At 40.1% G+C, this 25,734-nt stretch overlaps 1 protein-coding gene across 2 annotated transcripts in view; it reads right to left on the bottom strand.

The window, feature by feature from the left end:
- The window catches only part of ENOX1 (ecto-NOX disulfide-thiol exchanger 1), a 626,117-nt gene that overhangs the window by 557,464 nt on the left and 42,919 nt on the right, over positions 1-25,734 (bottom strand). The window lies entirely within an intron of this gene.

Genomic DNA, 25,734 nt, shown 5'->3' on the forward strand with positions numbered 1-25,734 from the left:
GTCCAAATATAAGTTTTGCCACTGAAAACAGTTATTCTGGGCTATCTAATCAGCAGTACAACACCTTATCTCTTCCCATCACTAAGCAGTTTTTATATTTGAAACTACATAATATATTACACTCTAATACCTATCTGCTTCTAACACAGTAGAAAAATACCTACACAGCATAAATCACATGTGACATCACATTAGGTCTTTTAAATAATGCTGTGAACACCAGGACCAGATTCTAGGGATTCATTTTTCATGTTCTTTTGCTATTGCCCAAATAGAAGTGCCTAGTTTGCCTCTTCGCCAGTTCCTTTCAGTTAAATAAATCAAATGTATACAAAGGACTTCTCATGCATGAAAGGTAACACATGCTTCTGCAGAAATGGGAATGGCATATCTATCCTCCCCAGGACCCTGAGCGCTGGGTCCAAACTGGCCTGGTCTCTCCACTACATACTCTCCCTTATATGTCTGACACCTGGTTTCTCCTTCTGTCCTCCTTTTGACATCTGTTTCTTTAATCCCAGGGATGGAAAGGACAGTAGAGAGAACTCCCAGTGCACCTATGCCGCCCTCTCTCCTTGGCAGCACAATCCTACTACAGTGATGAAATAATCTATTTTTCTGTACCTGAGCACAAGAAATGTTTTATTCATTTGAGTATTTCCCTTGACCAGAACTCAATAAATACCAAAAGCATATGTAAAGATTAAACAAAAACTAGTAAGTTTGCCTTTGTACTATAATTCCAATAATAGACTTTAGAAGAAAATGAACTTGAAGATTCTGCATGGTTTCTAATTCATATTTATCTAATTCTTCCTTCCTCAAAGGAAGACTCTCTTTATCTCACCCCTCCCTTTCTTTTTCTTTCTTTTTTTTTGTTTGTTTTGTTTGTTTTTTAACTTTTATTGAATTTATCAGGGCAACACTGGTTAATAAAGTTATATAGGTTTCAAGTGTACATCTGTATATTGTATTATGTATTCACCACCCAAAATCAAATCTTCTTCAATCATTATTTATCCCCCCTTTACCTTCTTCTACCTCCCCCACCTCGCTTCCCTCTGGCAATCACCTTACTATTGTTTGTGTCTGAGGTTTTCTTTGTGGCTTAATCCCTTCACCTTTTTCACCCAGCCCCTAATCCCCCTCTCCTCTGACAGCTGTTAGTCTGTTCTCTGCACCTGTGAGTCTGTTTCTATTTTGTTCATTAGATTCTTGGAATACTACTCAGGTGAAAAAAAAAAAAAAAAGCCCTGGCTGGTGTTGCTCAGTGCTTAGAATGTCAGCCTGTAGACCGAAGGGTTGTGGGTTCGATTACTGGTCAAGAGCACATACCTGGATTGGATGTTCGATCCCCAGCCTCAGTCAAGGGGTGTGTAGGAGGCAACCAAGTGCCAAGTGATGTGTCTCTCTCACATCAATGTTTCTCTGTGCCCCCCTCTCCCTCTTCCAAAATCAATAGAAAAATATCCTTGAGTGAGGATTAACAAACAAACAAAAGAAATTTTAACTTTTGCAACAGCATGGATGGGCCTGGAGAGTATTATGCTAAGTGAAATAAGCCAGTCAGAGAAAGACAAATACCATGTTTCACACACACAGAGCTTCTATTTAAATCTATGCAAGAAATACACTCTTACTTTAGTGACTATGAATGCAGCATATTCAAGATCCCTACAAAAGAAAAATTATCTGACTCTACTATTCTCATCATGAGGACACAGAACCATTGGGAGAAGGGGAGGAGAGCAGGACTGCCACCACTGAATGCTCTGGTGTTTGACACAACAAAACTAATGTTCTCTTGCATGTGGAGCATTCAAATGTTATTACATGGGATGTATTTCCCAACTTTCTTATTAAGTTGTAATTCTAAAGCATTTGACCGTGGCAGGAAAGGATAAGCTAATATTTTTCTGACTGTTATTTAGAATAAGTGATGGAAACATTTTATTTTTTAACTAGAGGCCCGGTGCACGAAATTCATGCACTGGGGGGGGGGGGGTCCCGCAGCCCAGCCTGCCCCATCTCACAGTCTGGGAACCCTCAAGGGATGTCCTACTGACCCTCACAGTCTGGCCGCGGCAGTTTGGAGCAAATACCCCTATGTGTCCACTGCGGGCCTGCCCCCAGCCATGCCACGGAGGCTCAGAGCAGGCACTCCTGCGTGTTGTTCGCTCAGGCTCAGGGCCACACCCAAACCCTCCTCCTGAGCTGGTCGTGACCATTACGGCGTCCCTATCTAATTTATATATATATAATGAGAAAGCCAAATATGGTTTCCATTCCCACTGAGTAAGTAACCACTAGCCAATCACTCTGAGCCAGTTGACTGTAGAGAACCCTGCTTCCCTGAAATGATTGAAGGTTAAGAAATCAGGACATGGCTAATTGGGTCTTTATAATCACCAGCAATCTAAAGAATGCAGGCCTCAGGAATCACCAAGTAGTGATGCTGTTATTCTCTTGCTGTGAAGTGTACCAAACAGAGGGCTCGAAAGAGCTATGGGGTGTCAGTCAAAGTCATGCTCCTTTTCCTGAGGCCAGGGCAGTCATTGGGAAGTCAGACTTTTACAAATAAGAGCATATCTTTTGTCTCCTGAGTTAAATTTATCTTCCACAAGTAAGAAATATCTGCATGAAAAGTGACTGTTGATTTCTGCTGTTGTTATTTCTACAGCCACTTTCTGTTTCTGATCAGCTATAAGCCACTTTTAGATAGTTTTGATCCTCCTAACTTTTTTGGTAACCAGATATGGTCCAAGGAGCACATGATGACAATATTACTTCTCAAAGCAAACCACATATTTACAAAAAAAAGGGATAAAACAAAGTATAATCATGCAATTTAGAACACGTAAACCCATAGGAAAGCTCACAGCAAAGGACAAAGAAAATCTTGAGGTTTTTTGTGTGTGTTTTTTTAATATATTTTATTGATTTTTCACAGAGAGGAAAGGAGAGGGATAGAGAGCTAGAAACATCGATGGGAGAGAAACATCGATCAGCTGCCTCCTGCACACCTCCCACCCGGGATGTGCCCGCAACCAAGGTACATGCCCTTGGCCGGAATTGAACCTGGGTCCTTTCAGTCTGCAGGCTGACGCTCTATGCACTGAGCCAAACTGGCTAGGGTGGCGAAAATCTTGAGGTTTTAAACTCTGACTTCCGCTAAGCAAATTTTCATGTTTCAATTTTAATTATTCAATGACCATTCTATTATCGGCGTGATTTTGAAAAAATGAACTACAGACAAACACCTGAATCCCCCAACAAATATTACACATACTTTAAACAATTAAGGGCAAGAAGAATTGGCTGGATGGGGGAAGGAGAAATTCTCCTTTAGACAGAATTCAGCCCTAAAAGACGGAGGAAACGTTTCTTTTAGGCAGTAGTGTTTGAGCGTTGACCTCAAGGCCATGTTTGCACTAAGGAAGACCTTACACCTCTCCCTGATTCCCCCCATGCAGTTTCAGTACTGACCTCCCTGCTCTTTTCTGGTGCACTTCTCCCCATCTCAAACTCTAAGCAAAGGCAGATGTCCCCAAGTCATTTTCATGGGGTCAAGTTACATCCTTCATAATAACTGTTCTGTGGCTATTTCATCATCACACTTATTCAGCCAGGTGGGAATAAAGAGCAACACTTTCCTGTAAACCCAACACTAACGGGTCGTTCTCACCCCTCCACACCCCACTGAAGTTCTCTTCGCAAGGATCCCGGAAACTGTGCTAGCCCTCCTTCTGGGTAGACAATGGAGACATTGAGTAAAATGGATTCAATCTGTGTTCTTTTCCATTTGACTGTCAGACAACATAATTAGGCTGTCATTATAAAGTTGTTCTAGAAAGTTTATTTTAGGCATGTGGCTCCCTGAGGTCAGGGGTGGCAAAAGTGGCTGCTGAGGAGGAAAAGGGGAGAGAGGAAAGCCCAGGCAGGGGTGTGGCGAGGGGTGGTCTGAATAAATCTTACATTGGCTGACTGTTATAGACAGCCTCGCTCTAATCTCTTTCCCAGACTACCCTCTCTACTGCCCCCACCATTAGTGAAATGTATGAAACCATTTGAAAAATATTATCAACTTTGAGGAGTTGTTTTCTTTTAAGACTTTGCTAGAATTATTATCATTATTTTTAGGGATTTGCTTATTGATTGTGTCACTTTAAAGAAATCAAATATTAAGGTTATTGTAGATCTAAAATAATCATTAGCACATCTCATATAAATACTATTATCACCAACCCACAACAACAAATCATTCCAAGTTTAAAACAAAAGCCATCCCCCCCCTTACTATTTTCTACTATAAAAATGTAGAATAGGGGGAGAACCAAGATGGCGGCATAGGTTAACGCCGGAGTTTGCTGCTTTGAACAACTACTTCAAAAGTGAAACCAAAAAACGGAAGGGTCATCACCCAGAACCACAGGAACGCTGGCTGAGTGGAAGTCCTACAACTAGGAGGAAAGAGAAACGCAGACGGACACTCAGAGGAGGCACAGTGCTGAAGTCAAATTCTGAGGTGCGGAGTGCGCGGAGCAGGCTGGCGGCGGAGGGCGCGGTTGGCGTTTTCAATCGGGAGGGAGTCGCAGAATCTGAGCTCCAGATCCGGGCGAGTCTTTAGGGACCCAGACTCAAACGGGAGAAGCGGGACTGTCTGGCTTCGGTCAGAGCGAGTGCAGCTTTCTCTCTGAGCTTTGCAGCGGGTGCTGGGACTCAGAGAGGCAGAGCCCCTGGGGACAGGACTGAGAGCCGCCATAACTGCTCTCTCCGGCCCACCCTGTTGATCCTGTGCGACCCGCCCCACCCAAGCCCTGCACAGAGGCATTTGACGGATAGCCTCAGGCAAAGGCTAGATTAGCACCTCCCTAGAGGACAGAAGTTCTCTCACTGCTGACACAGCTGATTCTCATAGCCACTTGGCCTGGAGGTCAAACCCTCCCTGGAATTAGCTACAACAATCAAGATTTAACTATAAGACTGCGAACAAAGACCACTAGGGGGTGCACCAAGGAAGCATAACAAAATGCGGAGACAAAGAAACAGGACAAAATTGTCAATGGAAGATATAGAGTTCAGAACCACACTTTTAAGGTCTCTCAAGAACTGTTTAGAAGCCGCCGATAAACTTAATGAGATCTACAAGAAAACTAATGAGACCCTCGATCTTATATTGGGGAACCAACTAGAAATTAAGCATACACGGACTGAAATAACGAATATTATACAGACTCCCGACAGCAGACCAGAGGAGCGCAAGAATCAAGTCAATGATTTGAAATGCGAGGAAGCAAAAAACACCCAACCGGAAAAGCAAAATGAAAAAAGAATCCAAAAATGCGAGGATAGTGTAAGGAGCCTCTGGGACAGCTTCAAGCGTACCAACATCAGAATTATAGGGGTGCCAGAAGATGAGAGAGAGCAAGATATTGAAAACCTATTTGAAGAAATAATGACAGAAAACTTCCCCCACCTGGTGAAAGAAATAGACTTACAGGTCCAAGAAGCGAGGAGAACCCCAAACAAAAGGAATCCAAAGAGGACCACACCAAGACACATCATAATTAAAATGCCAAGAGCAAAAGACAAAGAGAGAATCTTAAAAGCAGCAAGAGAAAGAAACCCAGTTACCTACAAGGGAATACCCATACGACTGTCAGCTGATTTCTCAACAGAAACTTTGCAGGCCAGAAGGGAGTGGCAAGAAATATTCAAAGTGATGAATACCAAGAACCTACAACCAAGATTACTTTATCCAGCAAAGCTATCATTCAGAACTGAAGGTCAGATAAAGAGCTTCACAGATAAGGAAAAGCTAAAGGAGTTCATCACCACCAAACCAGTATTATATGAAATGCTGAAAGGTATCCTTTAAGAAGAGGAAGAGGAAGAAAAAGGTAAAGATACAAATTATGAACAACAAATATGCATCTATCAACAAGTGAATCTAAGAATCAAGTGAATAAATAATCTGATGAACAGAATGAACTGTTGATTATAATAGAATCAGGGACATAGAAAGGGAATGGACTGACTATTCCTGGGGGGGAAAGGGGTGTGGGAGATTCGGGAAGAGACTGGACAAAAATCATGCACCTATGGATGAGGACAGTGGGTGGGGAGTGAGGGCGGAGGGTGGGGCGGGAACTGGGAGGAGGGGAGTTATGGGGGGGAAAAAAAGAGGAACAAATGTAATAATCTGAACAATAAGGATTTAATTAAAAAAAAAAAAATGTAGAATAGGCTAATGTACTAAAGGCCATGATGCCAGCTGCCAGAATGCAATACCCCTAGAGCTTTTATAAGCACAATCACCCCTCTTCCTATTTTCCTTTCCTCTTTTCTTTTCATCTTTCTTTTCCTTCTTCCCTGGAGAAAGGAGAAGGGACAGGAATGAGGTAGGGACAGAGCTAAAGACCTAAGAATCAAACCAGGTGGGGTTTCACAAGTCAGGGCACATTCTGTTTCTAGGACTGTCCTCATAATGAAACAGTGAAACCTCAAATTCATAAGTTTCAGTTCAACTATCTTGCTTACTGTGCAACTAAAGACTATCTGAATAAAAATGGCATTACTTGTCAGTTTAAAGCTCTTGAGGGGGAAAGCATTTATTTCACTCCATATGCATTTTCCAGGCTTCTTTAGGTTGTAAGAATTTACAGGGCGGTGATGTGCATCTGAGTATGGCACAGCACTCGTCTCTCTGGCATTTAATAGCCTGTACCTTCAGTGGACACCTGCAGAGCTTGGGCAAATACATCATTGTTCCCCATAAAATTTTCTGAGATCAAGTACTCTCTGGGATGGTAACATATTCTAAGTAAAACAGGAATTCATTTGAGAACTTCCAGAATAAAAAATATATCTGTTTGCAGGAGAAATTCCTGGAAAATGTGAGACGCATTGGGAATTTCTGAGAAAGGGGTTTGGTAAGTAGTATTTTCCAGGACTTATCTAAACACTAATTCCTTTGGTTGAGTGCCAATAATAAATCTATAATAATAAAAGTATAATATGCAAATCGGCCCAATGACCGAACAGCAGAACCATGTCCAGACAACCTTCTGGATGACCACGCTATGACATGCACTGGTGCCAGGCCAGCAAGACGGGTGCAATTCGATTGGTCAGGGGGGCCCCCACCATCACCCCACAATCATCCTGCAGAGGGAGGCCCAGGCCACCCTCTGTGGGGAGATTGATGGGGGGGCTCTACAATCGATCGCCCCAAAGAGGGAGGTCAAGGCACCAGCCAGCAGGGTGATCTATGTGGGTGGGGACCTCCATGATCATCCCAAAGAGGAAGGCCCAGGCCACCAGCCAGCGATGCTGTGGCGGGTGTGCAGGGCCAGCCAGCAATTGCCCCGCAGAGGGAGGCCCAGGCCAGACAAGTGATCACACCTCACACCTGTCGCCCACAGAGAGAGGTGACTGGTGGTGGGGGCGGGGGAGGGCAGTGCCACACAGATGGTAAGCAGTGGTGGGGGCGGAGCCAACTGCCAGCGGCCAGGAGAAGGAAAGCCCTGATAGGCTCTGATCACCAGCCAGTCCTAGGGACCCTACCCGAGGGGCACTGGATTTCGAGAGGGCACAGGCCGGGCTGAGGGACACCTCCCATGCACGAATTTTGTGCATCAGGCCTCTAGTATTCTATAAAACACAATTTGGAGAAAAAAAACGGCCCACATATTTATAATCCAATCATGAATCTTTGTAAAACATTTTGTCTAAATTATTTTATTTTTAAAGATTCATTTTTGTTTGTTTTTAAATAGTTTAACATGTTTTTTAAATTTAACTTTATTGTTGAAAGTAGTACAGATATGCAGCTTTTCCTCATTGACCCCTCCACATCACACCCATCCCTCCAGGCTTTCACACACTATGGTCTGTGTCCCTGGGCTATGCATGAATGCATATAAATTAATCTCTCCCCACCCATCCGGCCTTCCCTCTGAGATCCATCCGTCCATTATTTTAAATAGCAAATGGAGGTGTATGGAACATCAAGAATCTGAGTGATTGGGAGAAGAAGAGAAGTTTCTGCCCTTTCTTTGGCCAGTTAAGTTCTTAGTGAGTTCCCTGGCACACAGCTACCTTCCAACTCAAACCTGAACCTCTCTCAGCTTTCATCACTCAATCAAGAATAATAATCATAATAACCACAGAGCCAATGACTTAGTCCAGTCCTTCTGTTTTACACATGAAGAAAACAGAGGCCCAAAGAAGTTATCTCCTTTGCCTGATGTCATTCAGTGAGAAAGTGGCAGAACATGGGACACATAGAAAATTCAATATTCCACAATATCCAACATTCCCTACATTTGCATTTACTCAATATATACTCCAAATATAATTATATACGCTAAGATAAAGTAGAAAGTCTAAATAAGTATCCATTTGACTCAGATTAAAACACTATTTTTTTTATTAAATTACAGTAGAACCTCTTACCTCATACTCTGCAAATTTGGTATTCAGGATAATTCAGGTAAGCCAAGTAAACATCTCTCTTTGCATTGTTTATGAAGAAGGCACATGTCTAATGTAAATAAAATTTAATTCATGTGATAGACAAAAAGTGATTTTCAAACATCTGAACAATAACCCACCAAAAATTCATGATTTTTTCATCTATTAACACATTTGTAAAACTTTGTTCATGTTTGTTATCTTGAAAAATAAATTGGCACACAAAATATTCCTAATAAGAGAAGTCTTAGGTAAACATGTGTAGAATAATCTCTGCTATTTCCCCATCACCTCACAGAAGCCAATGTTTTGATCAAAGTGGAATCAAACTGTAAAAGTTAATATCTTAAAGGGGACTATAAAAGAAAGCAAATGGCAAGTGGCCTGAACATATTAATGTCTATCTAATGGAAGGAGTGGGTAAACCTTTGTCTTAGGGACAGAAAAAAAGTGAACTTTGTAAATCACACAGATCTTTTCTGCACTGGGTCCCTTTTTGAATTACCACCCACTCTTTAGGGATGAATCCCCTCTGCTCCTGCTCTGGGAGCCACCCCTCATTTTTGGAAGATCTCTTCCACCCTGTGTGTAGGGTCCTTTCTATGCTCGTGGGGGATCCCCTCTACCCTTTGAGGTGTGTGTGTGTGGGGGGGGGGGGGCGGCGCAGATCTTTCCTATTCTTACAATTTTATCTTCCACCCATATGTAATGACTCCCAAATCCATTACTATAGTTGGCTCCAATGAATCTATAGTGAAGCAGCAAAGAAAAGATAAGAAGGGAAGAAGAAGAAGCTGGTAGGTGTACCTCCAGGGCATGCCTTGTACCAGAGGATCTGTTTATATCCCATGGCATATCAAATTAGGCAAATCCTCACCTTCACCCCAAACACTGATCCTCCACTTTTGTTCTCAATTTCATTTGTTAACACCAGCAATCCATTAGATATATAAACAAGGTGTCAGAGATTCATTCTATTTTGTTCCGTTGCCCTCAGAATCTACAGTATATCCAGTTAATCTCCAAGATCTGCTGTTTTTACTAACGAGATTCTAATGTTTCCTTTTTTTCCCTGGATAACTCAGAAAGTCTCCTAACTGGTTTGCATGCCTCTGGACTTGTTCCAGCCTCAAATCCATCCTCTATTCAAGAAACCACACCCCAGAGATCTTTGTAAGACACAAAACTGACTCCATCACATCCTTACTTGAAGCCTTCAGCAGCACCATATCATCTACAGGACAAAACCGAAACTCCTTAACATAAGTTCCAATCTGGCCTCTGTCCACTCCTCACCTTCCCATCACTGCCCCTCATCTCTGTGGTCCAAGAACTGCTTGGGGCTTCCTGTTGTGCCTGTGCTATTTCTGACCTCAGTGCTTTTGTTCATGCTGTCCCCTCATCATCACCTTCATTCTTCAGGATTCAGCTCAGGCATCACCTCCTCCCAGTAGCTCTCTCTGGCTCGTAGGCTAGTCTAGCTATCCATTCTCAGTATTTCTATGATAACTTGTAACCTACCACTGACCTTTTATGTAGCTTCTTACTCTTTCTTTATGGTGTGCCTCATCCTTGAGAGCAGAAAGCAATGTCTTACTCATCTGTGAATGCTCAGTTCCTAGCACAGTGCCAATTACACAATAGGTGCCCAATAAATGTCTACCAAATGAATAAAACAAGTAACCCGTTATGACAAGCACAGATCCACTAAGCTAGCCCAGGTTTTCTCTGACTCCCTCCCCACTACCCAGAACCTCTGCTGAATTCTAGGTAATGGCCTTGGATAATCACATCAATTTGTCAAACACTAGAGATTACATTAATTTAAACTTCACTATTTTAAATTTCCAAGTCCGTTTTAATTAATGAGGTTTTCTCTGTTGAGAAAGTTCACATGGAATGTTTTCTGAATTGAATTATTCTGATTATGTGCTTCAGTTTTCTGTCACTTTCCATGGATGGAGCCTTCTACAGTAAATGACAGAGTTTACAATTTTTTAAAGTTCCTGTTGAAGATATTTCTAAGCAGAATATTATAGCCACCTGTTTTCACTCAATCATATCTCCTTTCCTCAGCCAAACCTTTTTAAGTTTGGCCCCAGTCTTATTTTTCCTTCTTTCTTTGGTAATAATCAGAGAAAAAAATCCACTTTGCCATTCTGGAGTGAAAGAAGATTAAAAATGATTAAAACATACTTTATATTGAAGGTGTATCTGCTTTTGGCTCAGAATAACCAACATAATTTAAAAATGCATTTAAACTACATTTCAATTTAGTACCTAGCATAGTCTTCCTTATGAAATCACTTAGTCTAACCTGCTTAAAGTAAAATAAAATATTTTCAAGTTGAAAGGACCAAAGCTATCACTTAGAGTAAATGCAATCAGCATAATACTTAAGCAGAACATCATGATTATTATAATGCATAACAGTAATAAACATTTCTGCCATTGGGGTCCTTCACACTACAGAGGTTTGGAAAAGGAGCCTGCCCATGGGCTTATAATCTAAATTAAACAAGCAATATGAATCCCACAAGTTTCACAGGTGAGAGTTAATTAACATTTTATCCCAAGCAAAGAAAGAAAATGGAAAGAAAATTAAAATCAATACTAACAGCATTGGAATTCATTTCAAACCTTATCGGAGTCATATGTAATGTGAATATAAGTGAAAAGGTTTACAACACCACCCCCTTGCTCCTGCACCTACATAGCTAACCCTTTAAAACAGCACATTTGCAGTGTTAATCTTGTACAGCCTCACACAGCCAACAGCAGACCTTCCTGGAGACACAAGACAGATAAAGATGAACTCCAGGGACCCACTCCTGTTTTATGACTCAATAATTCTTAATAATTTGTCTTCCCCCACTCCTGATGACTAAGAATCCAACAACAGAAAGCACATTAAACCTCTATCTCACCATGTTTATTCAAATCCTTATTACCAATTGAAATTGACATATGACCATTTAAGCCTCTTGAATACACAGTTGACCCTTAAATAACAAGGGCTTGAATGGTGTAGATCCTCTTATATGTGGACTTTTTTTCAATAAATATGTCCAATGCTGTAAATGTATTTTCTATTCCTTAATTTTCATAATAATCTTTCCTCGAACTTTTTATAAAAATCCTATATAATAAAAGCCTAATATGCAAATTGACTGAACAGCAGAACATACGGTGGAAAGACCAGTCACTATGACGTGCACTGACCAGCAGGAGGCAGACACTCAATTCAGGAGCTGCCCCCAGCCCACAGGTCCCAGGCCAGCCAAGGTGGGTGCCAGCTGGGGCCCCCCAACTGCCCCGCTGGTCGCTCTGCAGAGGGAGGCGACTGCCGCAGATTGGCCTTGGTCACTGGCAAGGCCTAGGGACCCTACCCGTGCACAAATTTCATGCACCAGGCCTCTAGTAGAATATATAATACATATTATGACATACAAAATATGTGTTAATCAACTATCTGTGTTATTGGTAAGGCTCCTTCCAGTCATCAGTAGGCTATAAGTGGTTAAGTTTCAGAGGAGTCAAAAATTATATGCAGATTTTGACTGCATAGGGCAGCAGTTCTCAACCTGTGGGTCGCGACCCCTTTGGTGGTTGAATGACCCTTTCACAGGGGTTGCCTAAGACCATCCTGCATATCAGATATTTACATTACGATTCATAACAGTAGCAACATTACAGTTATGAAGTAGCAACGAAAATAATTTTATGATTGGGTCACAACATGAGAAACTGTGTTTAAAGGGCCAGAAGGTTGAGAACCACTGGCATAGAGGATCGGTGCTCCTAACCCTCACATTGTTCAAGGATAAACTGTCCTTCCATTCTTATAACGTTAGTTTCATTTTCTACCAAGTCATTAAAACACATGTACCAAATAAGGATGAATGCCCAATCAGCTCCCTACCATTTACCAAAAAAAAAAAAAAAAATTTAAGTCAATTGGCTTCCAACTGCTAAGCACTGAAGATAATACCAAACAGAGTACCCTTACAAAAAAATACAGTGTGCTATTACATAAAAAAATATATTAAGACAGATTCATGTTAAATCTTGCTCCAAGATTTTCATAATTGAGAATCCCCTTAAGAATTAAGTTGGTATTTTCAAAAAATTCAGAGAATAAAGCATGGCAGTATTCAAATTATTGTCCATTAATAATTTTTTGTTGTTTTACTGGCCCACGGCGCTCACTGGATTCTCTGTGGCCTTACACTCCATCCCAGGAAGGCAAGACAAAGCAAGTTCCCCACCAGACTGCTCTGGGTGTGGGAGTCAGTGGCCAGGCTGAACGCAATAACAGCTCACATCCCTGACGCAATACATATAACTGCACAAAAGCACACACAGAGTATAAAAGGCAGCCCACACCTAATGGGCTGGGCCAGCTGCAAGATTCACTGTTAACTGCCCCCTCAATGGAACCCTCTTTCTAGACCAGATAACGGGCAAACCACTCTCTGCTGTATACCTTCTTACCTGGATGACCAGACCCCATTCTATACACACACACACACACACACACACACACACACACACACACTCATACATATCTGTATTGTGTGGGATGGGAAATAAAAATATCAGTATTTCATACACCCTAAGTAGTTTTATATCATCCACATAAGAGAACGAGAACAACAATAACAAAATACAACAAATGGTATGGAAAACACCTTCTGTGGCAAACCAAGAGCAAAGATCAGACAGCAATTGCTATGCGGGAAGGTCAGTAACTGTGTTATTGAAAAACACCATCAGCTCAGTTATTTTCCACACAAAGAACTGAAAGATAATAACCTCTATGCACAAACGAATCTTGGGCTTTACAAACATGTCAGGAGCATCAAAAGGCATTACAGAAAGCCACCTCCAACGGGGTGATTTATCCTGGACTTTGTCTGAATATTCCAAAGGGAGACAGAGACCCAGATTTTCAATGCACCAAAGGCGTTGTCCTTTAAAGAGCTTCGCCATCTTTCCTTGGACCACAGACTTGTTTCCAAATTCAATTGTTCAGACCTCTGACCTTCAGTTTGAAGCCCACACCAAGAACTCTCTGTAGCTTGGACGAAGAAAACAGCTGCAGAATTTTTATGTGTTGAATTGTGTTCCCCAAAATACTATGTTGAAGCCCTTATGTCCAGTACCTGCAAACCTGACCTTGGAAATTGGGTCTTTTAAATTACGATCAAATTAAGATGAGATCATCAGGTGGGCCTTAATCCACTGTGACTTTACAAGAAGAGAAAGATATGGACACAGGAGGGCAGACTCCATGTGACAACCAAGGAAGAGATGAGAGTGCTGGGGAGCCCAAGCCAAGGAAGGCCAACACCTCCCAGGAGCTGGCATGAGGAAAGGAAGGGTTCTTCCCCCACAGGTGTCAGAGGAAACATGGCTTCATGTCAGACTCCTGGTCTCTAGAATTATGAGACAACCAGTATTTGTTGTTTTAAGGTACCTGTTCCTGGGCACTTTGTTACAGCAGCCCTAGGAAACTAATACAAGGATGGCGTCTCCCACTCCCCATTCCAGCAGGACTTCATGAAGATCAATCCTGATGGGCAGACTGAATTGAGGCCACTGAACTCCTCTGTAACCTAACCCAATGGATAAGATCCCCTCAAATCAGAAATTCTTATCTGTAACCGAGATAAATGAAAAGTCATTACTGCAATTCACCACCTTCAAATCTGAAAGTATCTCTGGAAACTGCTGGGGCCCCCTGCCTTCCTTTTCTAGGGGAATTGTCTTGGGGAAGGCAATGAGGCAAACGCAGAAGTGCAAGCAATCAACTTCTGACCCTTGTCATCTGCTTTGCAGAACTCCCGGATCTAAAGACCTTCAGTAACGTGCTGTTTCAACATCTGCAGGTATGAGCACCGAGATAATAACAACTCTATATCATTTAATGAAATCACAGCACACACCGCCAGCAATTGGGGAAACTGAGCATTCCTGTTAGAGAGGCTATGATAACGTCCAATGTAAAGGAGATTCCAGTTTGCTCTGCTTGGAACAAAGCTTTATCGGATGTCTCTTAAAGACACAAAATCAGAGAACTTGCTCTTAGGGACTAGTTACATGTTTAGAGATCTCATAATCTTATAAGTAAGAAAAATCATGCTCAGGATACATCTTGAAGATACGATTGCCAACCTTGATTTAGGCAGGCGCTCTACCAGACGGCTGCTATCTATCGGCTTCTCTGTCTCCGAAGAGGGGTGTGTGACTGTATTGTTTGTAATGTACTTTTAGATATCTCAGTTAAACCAATTTTATGTCAGAATTTCTTTTTAAAGGCCTACCATTTTAAAATGGAAAGTGAGTTTAGGAAAATAGAGAATGTATTTCTACGCTAAAAAATATTAATAAAAATGCTCAATGTTTAAATGTATCAGAAAGCATGACATTTAAAGGAACAATCCAGTGGCTGGGCCTTTAAAGATCACAATTACAACTTTGCTTTTCTGAACAGACACAAAAAATTCCTCTCTGCTACATATAACAAAACAATAATGCAATCGATAAAACATATTATGGTATTTATCAAACTGAAACAAACAATAAAATTTATTACCAGTCATTTTTAATAATACAAGTATTTGTGGAATCAGAAAGTATGAAAGGAAAAAGGCAAATTTGGAGAAAAATAAGATGTGAAATATAAAAGACCATGGGGAAAAGGTTTCAAAACCCCCAAGTTGGGTGGCACATCAGGAGGTCATTCAAGGTTCAGGCTTAAAACAGCATAGGCCTTCCTTCCACTTAGTACTGACCACAGCACAGGCACTGATGTGAAGAATCTCTGCTTCCTCAGACTTCCCGTAAAAGTGCAACATTAAAGATGGTAAAGTGCGCAACAGAGAATAATGATCAAAACCCATTTTCAGGAATAACTCTTTCTATTTCCCTCCTTTTATTGATTTTTTTAAACCTGCTTTGCCCTCTCTCGGTCAGCTGGGTAGCACAGAACATCGTTTAATGTATCTTATTGATTCAATTGCACACATTTATACTTGTGTAGACCCTTCTGCTATAGTGCACTTATTGATCTTTTAATTATTAATGCAGGCCAGAAAACCTGAAGAGCTTTGTTATAAATATTTTCTTTTATTTTCCCAAAGAAAATTATCAAGAATTTTCAGCAAATCAAGCACGGTAGTTGCTTAATTCCCTTTAAAAAGCTAGTCAACAGGCTATGTTTCAGAGGAGATGGCAATAAGAATGTTTTCCTAAAGTCAGAATCATACAACACTGAACAACTCATTGGAGGAAAATGTTTTTTTGTTTTAATTTCTAGGAATATTACTGATACATCCTTAATTTGGCCCTGAGAGTGGCAAGCATGTGTTCTATTTCCATGTGACCGTATTCAAGTTACATAGAGCTCATCGGGTAAGTAAGCTTTCTGGAAAAATTGCCACACAAAATTCAGACCTGTGCTAACAGCTGTGGATAAACTGTGAAGTGGCATATAGTGTCTGATGTATTATTTTATCACACTTAAAGTAGTTCTTAATATTTTGTCTCTAATCTGCAGCATGGCCCTCTAGCTCTAGAGTAAGACTCATTCTCACAAAGATACTGTAATGAATTAACAACAGAAGTTAAGGAGACTATCTGGGGGTATGGGGGGGGGGGATTTGTTTGGAACAAGCCCTAAGGCTGTAATGAAAAGTGGGTTCTGGGGCCTTTAGGAGAAGTGGAAGGGGTGGTTCTGAGCCCTTATTGAAGACATGGGAGGCAGCAAAGACACTGGATTTGAGGTAGAAAAGGATGAAACATTGGCTGGTTATACTTTCTTATCCAAACTCATCCCTCACTCTCCCTGCAGATCCCACTTTAGGGAACCTTAAAAATGGTCAACTTAAACTTGGATGAATCAAGTGAACCAGAGATAGAAACCTAATACAGGTCAGGTCTACTCTGACTCTGCCATAGAAGATTAATACTGACCAGCAAATATATTTCCCATTACAACTAGTACTTTCCAATATCAAGGCAATGCTATATGTAATAAAATCTAGTATAGCCTCTGAAAGACATCCCCAGAAACATGGATCAAATTGGGAAACATTTGCATTGCTACATAGCCTTGTCCTTTAGGTTTTTCCAATCCCAGACAATTGTGGGAAGAACTGCTACTTCTGGCCTAAATGGTCCTGAATATTAATAGAGTGGCTACATATCTTGGAGTATTTATAATAAATACCAGACAGCCTGGGCATTGGGCCCCTGATGACACAGACTTCCTCAAGCAAGTGTAGGTCTGCATCTCTGGGAAATGTCTGCATTGCTCAGCAGTGGCAATAAAAGCTTGACTAGTATGACAGATTCAACTCTTCCGAGCTCCACTGTTCCTGAACACGGTAACCTGGTTCAGGTAGGTGGGAGCCCTTCCTCAGAAGTGATTTCACTGGCCAAGGACACCACCCAGGTGCACAAATTATAGCCATTACCCAGAATGCATATTGAACATATTTGCGTACCATGAGTGAAAAAAAGCAGGATGATATATTCAACAAGAAGAGACCTGGCTTGACCTTCTAGAAAAGACCACCAGCTTAAAAGTCTGGTATCTGGACCTAAATAGACACCTTTCAAAAGAGGACATTCAGAAAGCCAAGAGACATATGAAAACATGCTCAAAGTCACTAATCATCCGAGAGATGCAAATCAAAACAACAATGAGGTACCATCTCACACCTGTCAGACTGGCTATCATCAACAAATCAACAAACGACAAGTGCTGGAGAGGATGTGGAGAAAAAGGAACACTTGTGCACTGCTGGTAGGAATGCAGACTGGTGCAGCCACTATGGAAGACGGTATGGAGTTTCCTCAAAAAACTAAACATGGAACTCCCATTTGACCCTGTGATCCCACTTCTAGGAATATATCCCAAGAAACCAGAAACACCAATCAGAAAGGATATATGCACCCCTATGTTCATAGCAGCACAATTCACCATAGCTAAGATCTGGAAACAGCTTAAGTGCCCATCAGTAGATGAATGGATTAGAAAACTGTGGTACATCTACACGATGGAATACTATGCTGCTCTAAAAAGGAAGGAACTCTTACCATTTGCAACGTCATGGATGGAACTGGAGAGCATTATGCTAAGTGAAATAAGCCAGTCAATGAAGGAAAAATACCACATGATCTCACTCATTCATGGATAATAGAGACCATTATAAACTTTTGAACAATAATAGATACAGAGGCAGAGCTGCCTCAAACAGATTGTCAAACTGCAGCGGGAAGGCCAGGGAGGGTTGGGGGGCAGGAGGTAGGGGGGTAAGAGATCAACTAAAGGACTTGTATGCATGCATATAAGCATAACCAATGGACATAAGACACTGGGGGATAGGGGAGGCTAGGGGACTGTCTAGGGCGGGGGGGTAAAATGGACACATATGTAATACCCTTTATAATACTTTAAGCAATAAATTAAAAAAAAAGATGATCTCATTCAATGTTATAACAAGCTTATGAAGTATGTACAATTATTAACTTCATTTTATAGGGAGGGAGCTGAAACTAAAAAAAAAAGTCTGGTATCTGTATATATAAATGTTATCAAGCAAGTTATAATGTGTGAGTATCATGGATGTACCTTGACTTTTATTATTTAGAATCCATGGATAGCTAATTGCAATCACACTGAACACACAACGGGCTCTTACGCAGCAAACATGCCTAATAATGGGGGGTATGATTCCTATTCTGCTCAACATCCTATGCTCGGGATCTGCCTCATTTGAACCAATTCTAATAGAACTGGGAATGTGATTTTAAATCATTTTTCTCTTCCTTCTATAGAATTTTTTACCTTAATTTAAACCTAAATATATCACCATAACTAGTTTCCTTGAAAACCTTGTGTATTTTAAATGAAAATGTGCAGAAAATGTTATTAATGAGATGGCATTTTTCAAATATTAATATAAACCATTGGGAATACCACATTATTTTATTTTATAGTGTGAATAGTTTCAAAAGCCCTTTTACCCAAGCTCAAAGAACACACGGTATGTGATATAGCCAAGAGTAAAATAATTTTATAAATTAAGCCTTAGTATTTTAAATGTGTCTTTAATCCATTTTAACATAACAATATACAGCTGTACAGTCAAATATATAGTCAAACAATCTAGTAATTTAAGGAAAAGCTCTGTGACATTATGTGAAAAAGAAAAAAAAATGTCTTACACCAAAAACACCTATTTTATGATTAACTGCCTCTTTCTAGTGCCATATATGGATTTGTAATGGCACTAGTTTTTAAAATGTCAATTTTAAAGATTAATTGGTAAAAGTAATATTAAACCATCCCTCACCCACATTTAAATAGAAATGTTTTCATTCACTACTTTTCAAAGAGATATGACATCCAAATAATAATCCTTTCATTGCATATCATTATAAATGTTCAAAATAATAATAAAATGAGTTAATGTCTAACAGGCATACCAAGGTGACAACCGATTTTTCTTGGGTTATGTTTCTTCACTTCCTTTTCATGATACCTAATAATAACAAGCATATATTGATTCTTTTTTGGCCTCAAAAATTCTAAAACTGTCTCATCGACTCATACAGGTTTTGCTAACCAATTACTCAATTCTTAAGAAGGTCTAGCACTCACACTCACTCTAATTAAAGCTGCAAAGAAAGAGGCGCTGCCTATTAAGCAGCCCTCTTCTGCTTCACTAGTTCCTTCAGGCGGTCTCCTCTCTGAACCTGTTTCTCAACTAGCACCCAAGACCCTCACCCTCCAAATTCGTGTCTTAGTAGGCTTGCCCCATTACAGGCAGAATCTACCATCCAAAACTTGAACTGATCTGCAAAGGCCCATTATAAAAAAAAAAAAATCTATCCTATTTCACATTTCTAATGTTTCCTGGGTTTCAAGTAGCTAATCACAGTAACTGATACCAACTGTTCACTAACAAACTTATATTGATTCCTTGATTCAACAAATATCCATTGAGCATATGCTACATGCCAGCACTCTTCTATGTTCTGAGATGTATTGGTGAAAAATACCAGACCAAACTTCTTGCCTTCATGAGAGATTAACACAATACATAAATGAATTAATTAATATATATGCATGCACATATGTGCATGTATATATTCTGTTAGATGATTCTAAAAGCACTAAAGAAAAATAAGAGAAGAGCTATTGTAATGAGGTTGCATCCTATCTAACAAAAGACAAAGATGCTAATTGATCGTACCTTCGCTATGCCCATCAGCCAATCAGAGTGATATGTAAATTAACCTCCAACAAAGATGGCAGCTAATTTGCATACTGCAGACAGGGTGGGCCAGTGTGAGCCGCCATCCGGACCCCCATGTGTGGCCCTGGGCGGCGGGGCTTAGGCGGCATGATCAGCCCAAGGAAGCCCTATTCTTGCAGGAATCTTCCTGCAACAGGCCTCTAGTTTAAAACAAGATGATTAGATAAGGTGATAGCTGAATAAAGATCTGAGAAAAGTGAGAAACTCATGTGGATAGTTACAAGGGAAAGCATTCCAAGCAGAGGAAACAGCAGACTCCTAACTAATGAGTTAGAAATCTTAACATTTCTGAGAAAGAGAAATGAGTCCAGTGTGTCTAGAGTTGGGGTAAATAAAGCAAAGTGTGTTCAAGTCAAGGAGATACCAAGCACCACTGTAAAGACTTTGCTTTTAGTCTGAATGAAAAGGGAAGCTATTGGAGGGTTTTGAGCAAAGGATTAATATCATTTGTTATTTTTAAAATATCTGTATTGAAATATAATTGACAACATTCATTAAGCCATTTAAAGTGTACAATTCAGTGGTTTTTAGTCTAGTCACAGAGTTGTGAAACCATCACCACAACTCAGATCCCATCTGGAGCTGACAGGATCAACTTTAGAATATTTCATCACTCACTCCAAAAAGAAACCCCAGACCCCTCAGCAGCCACTCCTCCTGCCACAAACCGGTCACATACTTTCTGTCCCCACAGATTTGCCTATTCTGGACATTTCATACAAATGGCTTTCTGCAATATGTGGCCTTTTTGACTGCCTTCTTTCACTTAGTCTTATAATAATGTTTTCAAGGTCCATCCTTGTTACAGCATGTATCAGTTTTTCCTTTCCTTTTATTGCTGAATAACATACCATGTTTTGTCTACCCATTCATTCGTTGATGGGCATTTGAGTTGTTTCCACCTGGTAGTTATTATGAATAATGCTTTGTGAACACTTGTGTACTAGTTTTTATGTAGACAATACACTCAATTCTCTAGGGTAAGTATTTAGAGAGTGAAATTGCTGGGTTATATGGTTACTCCATGTTTAATCCTTTGAGGAACTGTCAAACTATTTTCCCAAGTGGCCAAATATTTTTATATTCCACCAGCAGTGTATGAGTGTTTCAAACTCTCCATATCCTCAGCACTCGCAATTACCTGTCTTTTTATCATAGCCATCTAAATTGGCATGGTGTGGCATCTCATAGTGGTTTCTATTTGAATTTCACATATGGCTAATAAGAGTGAGCATCCTTTTGTTTGCTTATTGATCATTTATATATCTTTGGAGAAATGTCTATTCAGATCCTTTGCTCACATTTAATTAGGTTATGTCTTTTATTGAGCTGTAGGAGTGCTTTACATATCCTATCTACAAGTCCCTTATCAGATATATGATTTCCAAATATTTTCTACAATTTTGTGGGTTGCCTTTTCACTTTTTTTTTTTTTATGGAATCCTTTACACAAAATGTTGATTTAAATTTTGATGAAATCTAATTTATCTATATTTTTTCTTTTGTCACTTATGCTTCTAGTATCACATTTTAAAAACTGTTGCCTACTCCAAGATCGTGAAGATTTACATTTATTTCTTTTTTAAGGGTTTCATAAATTTAGCTCTTGCATTTAGGTCTTTAATCCGTTTTGAATGAAAGTTTGTATATGGTATGAGAGAATGGGGTCTATCTAACTTTATTCTTTTGCACATAGAAATCTAGTTGTCCTAAACTATTTGCTTAAAAGACTGTTCTTTCCCCCATTGAATTATCTTGGCACCCTTGTTGAACTTACATTTTAACAGAATTTGTCTAGCTGCTGTATTGCAAATAGGCTAAATGGGCAAGGGTGGAAGTAGAGAGAATAGCCAAGAGATTACTGTGATAAATCATAGTGATCTTGACCAAAAGAATACAGTGGAAGTGGGGAGAAGTAGTCAGATTTGGGATATGTTTCAAATTCTTGGGGGTTATAGGATCTTCTTAAGAGATTAGATGTGGGTGTGAGAGAAAGAAAACATTTGAAGTTGACTCTAATATTTTTTTTTATTTTAAAATCAGACAGGCTGCAATTTTGGTTTGGGGGAGAGCAACATGATCACCCTGGCTGCTATATTAAGAACACAGAAGCAGGGTGAAGAGAGAAGCAGGGGGACCAGTCAGAAAGCTGCTGAGATACTCCTTCATTGAGAATCTGTTCAGATTGTCATGAGTACATCTTAGAGACATCATAACTCACCCCAAATAATGAATTGTGAGAACTACAAATCTCACCACAGGCCAATAGAGGAGATATCACAGGCTAGATGGGATTTGGGGCACCCCTCAGAACACACTTCTTCAAAACATTTTTACTGGAAGACAGGAGAGCCTCATTTCTTTATTTGCTCAGAAACTGTTTTTAAGCAGCTTTTGAAGTAGATTTTCTAATAGGTGCAGCCCAGGGGGTCTTAGGCATAAATCTTTAAGTTCTACTAAATCCCCTTGAGAAGATGGTCAGCGAGATGCACTGGAGGGAAGCACTATCTCTAGTGTCTCCTGAAGAGACTCAGGCGTCCTCCCTGGCCTCGGGAGGCAGGTGTGGCAGGATTAAGTACTGCAACACAAGGAGGAAACAGAAGCTTAAAGCTGTCTTTTTCTGCATAAAAAGGATGATTTTTCTTCTGGACTTAGCAGCTTCCCACTCTCTTCTATCCTAGACAAGATTTCCATTTCAGGGAAAATCTACTGAGTTCACAGGACATAAGAAATGGTTATTGGTCCTTCCCAGTGAACGCATGAGGCTTTGAGGCTTCTCTAAAACACATTTGAGCAACCCCTGAAGTATATCTGAGAACCTGTTACACAAACAGGCAAAAAGCTCCACTCAAGACCCTAATAAACCCCTCAAGTAATTTTCTTTCAGTGAACCAACAGCTAATGAGAAAGCAGTACCCCTCGGCAATAGAGATATCGGGAGCAAAGGAGGCCAGACTACCAGGTCAAGGATTTCTAAGGCCCACAAAGGGAAATGTAAATCCGTCCCCAGGCCTAGAGACAAGACAGAAGCCAAATGGAATCCTGGAATAAGCTGTTATGCAGTTACATGTAGAGGAATGAAAGACTTGTGATGAATCACTCCAGGAACTGATATTAAAACAAACAACCCGAATGTAAATATGGAGACTATTTACTTCAATTAAGTATAAGCTACAGGAGTGTGAACTTTAATGTTTCCTCAGTGTACAGCTCTGCCAGCGCTTTCACCATTATTAAAGTGTGTTTATACAGGGTCTGGCTTTTCATCTATTATGGAAAAATTACATCTTGCCAACAGCACTACAGAGGCCTAAACACAGTAAATCCTCCACTGACCTTGAACCCAAGCTAAAGCAAATAGTCACTCTCCTTGGTCCTGAACTGCCTAAATAATGCACTGCATAAATGGCTCTGAATATAAATTACATCTACAATGCATCTTGGCATTCATGGATTACCAACAGGGTTTACTCCTTTTTGTAGAGGACAGTATTTGTAGAGGCACTGCAATGTGGAGAAAATTCTTAGGGAGATAACTGAAAAGCCACTCAGTCACAATGATGACCATGTACTAGTATGTATTAAGCACTAAGAGTGTGTGTGCTGGGTCTTGAGCACCACAGAGGAGGTGGCCAAGGATGCCACCGCCTCTATTCAGAAGGTTTCACAAGAGCACAGGGAAAAGAAGTTGCTTAGCAGAGAATATGTAAGAAGAGAGGTAACTGTAATGGAAAAGTTGAACCAGTGAAGTATCATTAGATGGGTAACAGAAAGCAGGAGAGTAGAAGTCAAAAACATCAACCAGGAAATCAATACAATGGAAACTGACTTTTCCATTAGAACCACCAACAAAGTTTATCAACGTGGAAAAAGTGCTTATACAATAATCCTAGATAATAAAAGGCTAATATGCAAATTGTAGCCTCAACCAGGAGTTCGACCAGGAGTTCAACAAGGAGTTTGACCAGAGGGCGGGGCTGGCAGCCAACTGCCCCCGGCCCCTCCTCCCAGCCAGCCCCACCCCTGATCGTGCCCCCCCCCCCCCAACTCCAACTGAGGTGGGCCAGCCAGACACCACCAGTGAACGAATTCATGCACCGGGCCTCTAGTGTTAAATGATAAAAGATATAAAATGACAAATACACTGTGGTTAAAACAATGTATATAAAAGGCTGAATTGTGGGAGGGAATATAGAAAACTCCAAACCACTAGATGTGAGTAGTAGAATAACAAACAGTTTTCTTTGAAAATTCCCTTTAATCTTATTGTAGATACACATATTTACACACACACCCTATCTTTTATAGGCAATTAGAGTATATATGAATATTGATTGCAGCTCTGTGATGATTAAAAATGGGAAACTCAAATATCCATCTATAAGAGACAGATTAAATAAATTCTTACATGTACAAAAAATGACCTCCTATATCACTTTAAAAATTCTAGTATATCTATTTTTGTTAACATGAAGATATACCTGTGGGATATGACCAAGTAAAATTCTTTAAAGCAAGTGGCAGAAACATATGCATGATATAATCATTTATATGAAAATAAAGAACTGTATTAATGTATGTTGGTCTATACACAGGAAATAAAGCATTTGGAGTAATAGGCACTACATGAAGGGGAAATTATGGGATTTCATATTTTTATTTTCTACATTATTGCATTTATGAAATGTTGGAATTTTGTATACCTTTGTATTATATGTCATTGGAAAACTTAAAGAGTAAGAATTGAATTAAAAATGTTAAAAACAACTGGTATATGGGGACAAACTTTTTAGAAGTTTATTTTAGGGTAATGAGGGATAAAATCTAAGAGGAGTTTTGAAGGGCAGAGGGTGGTTAGGGATAGGGAGGGCAGGCTAGCCAGGCAGGGCAACTAGGGAATGAAAATAGATGGTCATGCTGAGCTCTAACCTGAACAGATATTAACCAATTGCCCTAAGCTGATGGGTAGCAAGAGTGTGAAAGCCACCTGAACATAAAGGAGAAGGTATTTCACAGGGTACAAAAGCTCACTGTTCATCTGCAGAGTTCTGGCAAAAAGTAATTGTGTATTTCTAAAAGGTAAAAGAGAAGAGATGACAAAAACATGGAAAAGTGAGGTTGGGAATGAATGGAAAATGGTAAATAAAACAGCACAAAAGAAAAACAGAAGAAGAGTAAACAGAATTTATGAGCAGACTCAGAACATATGGCCAATTTACCAAAAGCCAGTCAAGCACAAAGTAATCTGACTCCAAATCCATTAACCTGAAATCCACTTTCTTGCTTCCAAATAGCAATCTGAACTTCAAAATGCAGTTTGTCTGCCCTTAACAAGTTCAGCAAATTTCAGTTGAAAATCACTGTTCCTATATATCATGTTAATCTGTGTCACGGTGTCTTACAAGTTCCTGGGAATCAGGCAGCTAAATTGCTCAGTTACTGAGCCCTCCCCTCCAGCTGGTAAGGCTGGGAGAGCTGTAAGAGTAGGTGGTACCACTCAGTATAAAAAGTAAAATGATTTGCTCTACCACTTACAAGCACATCAAAACCACTGCATACCTCAGATTCCTAGACTAAAAATTGGATATAATTTCAAAGAGCTGTGGAATTATAATTGATAAACAAATTGATAACTCAGTGCCTGGGACATAGTAGACAATAAATATTTCTGAATGAAAAAATGAACCAATGTGGTATGGTATAATATGATACTATTATTGTGCATGAAAAGAAGATATGGGGAAGGGTAATAGGCTAATAGATTCTATCATGGTAGCAAAGTCAATAAATTTACTTTCAGAATCAAAGTCTCCCATTTACTGTTTTTATTACTGTTATTGCCCTTCATGAGCAGGATTCCTAGGCAGTGTCATCCCCTCCTCAACCTTGAAAGTGTATTTCTGCTACTGTCAACTCTCTTTAGAACTGT

The sequence above is a fragment of the Myotis myotis genome, unplaced genomic scaffold (assembly GCF_014108235.1).
Source record: "Myotis myotis isolate mMyoMyo1 unplaced genomic scaffold, mMyoMyo1.p scaffold_m19_p_3, whole genome shotgun sequence".
Classification (NCBI taxonomy): Eukaryota; Metazoa; Chordata; class Mammalia; order Chiroptera; family Vespertilionidae; genus Myotis; species Myotis myotis.